This window comes from Lepisma saccharinum, unplaced genomic scaffold, assembly GCF_977018435.1.
Source record: "Lepisma saccharinum unplaced genomic scaffold, izLepSacc3.1 HAP1_SCAFFOLD_223, whole genome shotgun sequence".
In the NCBI taxonomy this organism is placed as follows: Eukaryota; Metazoa; Arthropoda; class Insecta; order Zygentoma; family Lepismatidae; genus Lepisma; species Lepisma saccharinum.
The window spans coordinates 229,175-236,117 of NW_028143004.1; the positions used below are offsets into that span (position 1 = coordinate 229,175).

General features: G+C 32.2%; 1 pseudogene; it reads right to left on the reverse strand.

Moving 5' to 3' along the window:
• Positions 1 to 1,415: 1,415 nt before the first annotated feature.
• LOC145982521 (NADH-ubiquinone oxidoreductase chain 4 pseudogene) lies at positions 1,416 to 4,913 on the reverse strand (annotated as a pseudogene).
• Between the last annotated feature and the right edge of the window lie 2,030 nt (positions 4,914 to 6,943).

Below are 6,943 nucleotides of genomic sequence, written 5' to 3' on the forward strand. Positions count from 1 at the left end.
TAATATACCCTTAAATATACCTCACCCTCCATCATCAGAAAAAAATTGAAATACCTCTATAAGATTTACCAACTAAATAATAATTCAACCGAAAACTATAAGCTATAGTTATACCCGTAGAAATTCATAATAATTTTTTTTATTAAATTAAAAGAAGATATACTTAATATTTCCAAAATTAAATCCTTAGAATAAAACCCAGCCAAAAATGGTATTCCACATAGGGCAAGACTAGAAATTATTATACAAGAAATAGTTATTGGCATTTTATTAATTAAACCTCCCATACAGCGAATATCCTGAACATCTCCTATAACATGAATAACTACACCAGCACATAAATATAATAAAGACTTAAATATAGCGTGCGTCAATAAGTGAAAAAATGATAACTCCTTTAATCCCATAGATAATGTTAACATTATTAATCCAAGCTGTCTTAATGTAGATAAAGCAATGATTTTCCTCAAGTCATATTCAAAATTAGCACAAACCCCAGCTATAAATATAGTTAATCCGGATAATAATAAGAGTATCCTACCAAGAACGAATTAATAAATAAACCCCAGCAGTAACTAAAGTAGAAGAATGAACCAATGCAGAAACTGGGGTTGGTGCAGCTATAGCTGCAGGCAGTCATGCAGAAAATGGAATTTGTGCACTCTTTGTTATCCCAGCAATAATAATAAATCTAGTAATTAATGCTATATCAAAATCAGAAACTAATCATAAATAATAAATATAGTTCCAGCTACCATAATTGAATATTCAAGCAATAGATAGTAAAATAAATACATCACCAATTCGGTTGGACAAAGCAGTTAATATTCCAGCAGAATAGGAACGAACATTCTGATAATAAATTACTAGACAGTAAGAAACTAATCCTACACCATCCCACCCCAAAATAATTCTAATAATATTAGGAGAAATAATTAAAAACATTATAGATCCTACAAATAATAAAACTAAAATAATAAATCGATTTATATTATAATCACCCTCTATATAAGAACCTCTATAATTGATAACCATAGAAGAAATATATATAACTAACCCCATAAAAATTAAAGATATTCAATCAAACAATATTGTTATAATAATACTAGAACTATTCAAATTAATAATATTTCACTCAATAAAAATTGTGACATCCTTAATTAAAAATAGCATCCCTAATTATAATAAAATTATTCTACTAATTAATAAAATAATTGATACTATGCTCGTAATAAAAAAATTAAAAACCATTGATTTAAGAACTTATTAGTTACCACTAAGTCCACAACTTGCTATTCTACTTAAACTACTTAAATAATTTAAATTCAATGAAATATTGGAGAACAAAAAATAATTAAAAAATTTATTGGAAATAAATGACAAAATAATAATAAATATTCACGAACATTACTTCTTCAACAAGAAAATACACCAGAATAATATATTCCATGCTGAGTATAAGAATATAAATATAAAGTGTATCCAGCACTTAAAAAATAAAGTAATTAAACACCTACAAAACTAAAGTATGATCACCCAATAATTCTATTTAATAAACTAATCTCACCCAACAAATTAATAGAGGGTGGAGCGGCCATATTAGTAATTCTTAATATAAATCATCATAAGGATAATCTAGGAATATAATTAATTATTCCCTTATTAATTAATATACTACGACTACCTAATAGTTCATAAGTAATATTTACTAAACAAAATATTCCAGAAGAACAAAGACCATGTGCTACTATTAGAGTAAGTCCACCATTTATTCCCCACGCCCCTATAGTTATAATTCCTATTAAAACAAGACCTATGTGTGCTACAGATGAATATGCAACCAAGGCCTTTAAATCAATTTGACGTATACAAACAAGACTAATTATTCAAATACCAACAATTCTAATACCAAAGCAAAATATTATATTTAACAGCTAATCTCTCAATACAAGAAATAATTCACAAAATACCATATCCACCAAGCCTTAATAAAATTCCAGCCAAAATTATAGACCCACTTACTGGAGCCTCCACATGAGCCCTAGGTAGTCATAAATGAACCAAAAATATAGGTATTTTTACTAAAAAAGCAAATATTATTCTAACATACCAAATAAAATAATTTATATTAATATTAATGTATCTAAATATATATGTATATATATATATATATATATATATATATATATATATATATATATATATATAGACCCCCACCCTATAATTTAACATAAAAATACCAACCAAAAGGGGTAAAGAAGCAAGTAATGTGTAAAAAAGTAAATATACCCCTGCTTGTACTCGCTCTGGTTGATACCCCCACCCCAAAATTAAAAATAAGGTAGGTACCAATGATCCTTCAAAAAAAAAAAAAAATAAAAAAAAATATTCTTATAAAAGTTAATATTAACAGTAATAATAAAATAATTAACAAAAATATAAATCTACAAGGATAAAAATAAATAGATATAATACTATTTCCAGCTACTATTATCAAAAAAATAATTCAAATACTAAGTAAAATTAAAGAATAAGATATTACATCCAGGCCAATAAAATAACCAGCCCCTCATACCCCTATACCAACCCACACTATTAATAAAAACAAAAAAAACACCCAAAAATAATAGAAATTTGGACCACCATTCACAAAGAACTATTAAATCTCAAAAGGATTAAAACTATAAAATAAAAAATGTATTTTAACATTTCAATAATACAAAAGAATTAAAATAATCATTACCATGAGTACGAGTAACTGATACTATAACAGATAAGCCAAGGGCCCCCCTCACATACACAAAATGAAATAAATAATAAACAAAAATAAGATTCTTCCTGATTATTAATAAAATAATAAGTTATATATAAATATAAGGATAATACAATAAATTCAAGTCTTAATAAAGTTACTAATAAATGCCTGCGTTGAGAAATAAAACATAAAAATTTAATAAATAAAATAATTAGTATAAATAATACTCTTAAAATAAGTTTTTATAGTTTAATCAAAACAATGGTCTTGTAAATCATAAATGAATTAATAATTCTAAAAACATCAAAGAAGATATAATTATATCATCAATAGCTCCCAAAGCCAATATTTTTATTAAACTACTCCTTGATATCAAAATACAAATAATATTAATTACTATTATACTATTATTAGCACTAATAATAATACAAATAAAACATCCACTATCTATAGGAATTATACTAATTATACAAACTATTACAGCATGTCGAACAATATCAACATTCCTAAAATCCACATGACTTTCCTATGTACTATTCCTAGTATTTTTAGGGGGAATGCTGGTTCTATTTATTTACACAACAAGACTTACACCAAATGAAATATTCAAAATAAGAACAAAAATAATAATTACGGGTGTAACCCTAATACTATTATGTTTATTTATATTAATAATAATAGATCCATTATTAACTCCCTCAACACTACAAAATATAGATACATATACAACCTGAAGAAGTACAGATAAAGGTCGTGAATTTATTGGGTTCGCCATAATTGCAGTAGCTAACTCTATGATTTGGTCGAGGGAGGCAACTAGGTGTTCGTGCAATGCTATCTGTGACGTATTCATAGACTAAAGTTCGTCGTGCTGACCAAAGAACAAATGAAAGTATGGGTATGCAGTTATTTATTTCATTAATATGTCGTCTGTCAAATAAGTATAAGCAATTGTTCTCATTCCTGTGTGAATGATGCTTAAATACGTACTGAATCAAAATTATGCAGGAGAACTAGATTTTGTGGGGGGGGGGGTACTCGGCACAAAAAGAAAGAGGGGTTGTATTCCATAGGGTAATATACAAAATTGTCACTGGGTCTGACGCATCTTAAGCGTACTGTGGGAGTATGAATTAGAATTACTAAAATTTTACTTTCAAATAATGCTCCCAAAGTGGGGGGGGGGTAAAGACTAATTTAATTTAAAGCAATTTGTACAGAAGGGTACTCAATTGCAAAAAGGTCCTGAAGCACCTCCACCATGTTGTAATCCCGTCTTACCTGGGATCTGAGGTCACAGGGATATTTCAATGATACATTTTAGGCAGAGCTTAATTGTACCTGTTAGCTGAACCTGCTCCGATTAAGAGGGAAGAGATATGGAAAGTTGAATGTAAAGGTTATTTACGCTTGTTCATACCTGGTAGGTGAGTGATGTTCTTTTCCAGATGCTTCTTGCAGACCGAATGGTGACTGATGGCAAGGTTCTATCCAGCGACCCTTGGTTCACAAATCCGTGCGATCCCGCGCGACTTGCTCCATGCTAAGCGGCTGTAACTTCGTGTTCCGTCGTCGTAGTTCTGTAGTTGTAATGTGTTGTAGAGTAAAGTGTAATCAGAGACTCATGTTCCAGAATGAGCATCGAATGAGCGTCAAATGAGCGTTAAAAGTTAAAAGTAATCCAAATGAGAGCGAGTTCGGGGAGTGAGCTCCCTTTTATAATCTTAGGCTTCGAAAGGTTGTTAAACCTTTCGAACACGCTAGATCTTGTTTAGATCCACGCGTCTGCCTTTCAGTCATTGTTTTCACGGAAGTTACAAAGTTAGCGCATTCTTGGGATCGCCCGCTGGTCGGACAATTCCAGGAAATAAATAAGCGTGAATATTACCATGACGAGGTTTTCTCGATTTAATAATCTCCATATCTCTACACTAGATTGATTATTTCTTTTAGTTTCATTAACAACTTGTACTTGTCTAATACCAACAGGCCTTCCATCTCTCCTACTTTCACCTTGAGCACTTTCATACAAAGCTTCATGACGCGCAACCAATTCCGCAGCGGTAACAAGACTAATACTAGGTTGATTTAAGATTGCTTCTCTAACTCTATTTGGTAACTGTTGGGCTACTAAAATAGTTTTTTGCTGTTGTGGCATGTCTGGCTGAATGGAATTTAGTAAATTAATCTGTGACCAGAAATAATTTAACAGAGTTTGTCTACTTTCTTTGCTGTATCTTTTGCACAAGACATTTGAAAGACATGTTGATTTCCACGATGCACTTTCAAAGGCATTAAGGAAAAGAACCTTAAACGAACTTTAATCTACAATGTGTAGTTTCTTCTGAGAGAACCAATTTTTAGCAAAACCTTTCAAAAGCATTGGTACATACTTCATGTAATCATTTTTTTAACATTTAACATATCCAAGCGATCCTCAACCTCTTGAAAAATCTGTGACGCCAAATAATCCATCCTAGTTGCAGTAAGTAGTGGGGTTTACGGGGGGGACAGGACGAGAAAGGAAGAGCTCCTCTCCAGCAGCTTTGCTACACTTGAAACTTGCTTAACATAAGCATATAAGTTTTTTAAGCAGGTATAGAATCTTGTCTAATTCAAGATTTTTGTAAAAATGCCCTCGGGAATTTTTCAGAAAAGAAGAGCTCTCTTAGATTGATTTGTACATACTTAAAACTTGCATCAGCCAGATTTTTGTTCATAAATTTGCCAATTTTTGGCTACACCAGAAATTAAGCTTATAGTATGTTTTTCTGTCAAAATCCCAGGAATCTTGAAGATATCTATTGGGTTCTGAGACTGAGTGGAGTGTGGTGCATTGCCTTGTAATCAAAAGGTTTGGGTTTGAGTTCTTATAAAATCTGATGGCAAAATGTTAATGTAAACAAGGGGCTCCGGGTTCGAGTCCTGATAGATGTGGTATTCCATACGTGAGATTTTGAGAATAATTTTGTTTTGTTTCTGTATTTCAGCTTTTGGCAGGTAGGTATCTGCTACGAGCAGAGATGGTATAAAATGGGTAGGTAAATATATTTTCTGACGGTAAAATCCAAAGGGCCTTTGTGTTTGAATTGTGTCTCTAGTTCGAGTTGCTGTTTTAAGTCTATTTTATGCACAGTAAGGCTAATCGGGACTGGCCCTACAGTTTTAAAGTGGGATCCAAACTACTTGTGCCTCCACCGGGTATTGAACCCGGGACCCCTTGATTACAAGGCAATGATGCTACTACTGTGCCATGGGGGAAGCCCTGAATCGTGCTTCTAGAACTGCTCTGTGACCCTTTCATTTCTTACATCATAAACATATGATTTTTCCCCTATGAGAATGACACTACAAATGGTGTCATCGGGTAATGCCTCGTGGAATTCACAGATAATTTTAATGTTTGTCCTGTCATTAACCACAACTTGTTTTCTTTTTGAAGTGTTAATTACAAACATGGGTCTCCGTGCCTTGAATTCATCTGGTGCGTAATACAGGTCAGTACTGCCAGTAGTGACCCTTTTGAAAGCCGAAAAAGCTTCATATAACTTGAGAAAATCATCCTTGGAAATGTCTAAATTGTAATTTTCTCTAGGAAAAACCTCATTTCTACCATTTTTAAGATATATGTTCTTGATGTTGCAGTTATCAAATCTACTTGAATTTTTTTCCTGATTATTGTGTCTCCCAGTCTGAAACAGTACCACTACAAAATCGGGCATGTCAAATTGAATACTGGAGAATGAATTTGTGGCATCAAATTCATAATAAGTACCAGAGGCAACCTTCTGTACGCATTGATATGTGTAAAATTGCAGAGGAATCTGTGGATTTTTTAGGACATCAGCTTTGTATTTAAGAGCGTAACTGGCCTCATATTCAACAACAGGGATTCTTAGCTCCATAGTCTGAATAATGCATTTGCCCTCATCAGGTAGGGTATTAGGCATAACTTCCCCTGTAGGGTTTAATGTGCTGTACCTCATCAAAGCATTATTATCATTTGCAGCTCTTCTAAATGTAATTCTTAACCCGCCCTTCCACATGATATCTTTGTAATCCGAGAAGAATCCTGGCAACAGGCGCATGGGGAACAGCACTGTATGGTTCTTGGATAATATCTTATCACCAGCCTCAAATCCACCTATTTGGTAATATGATGCCTCGGTTTTGGATAATTTTAGTGTG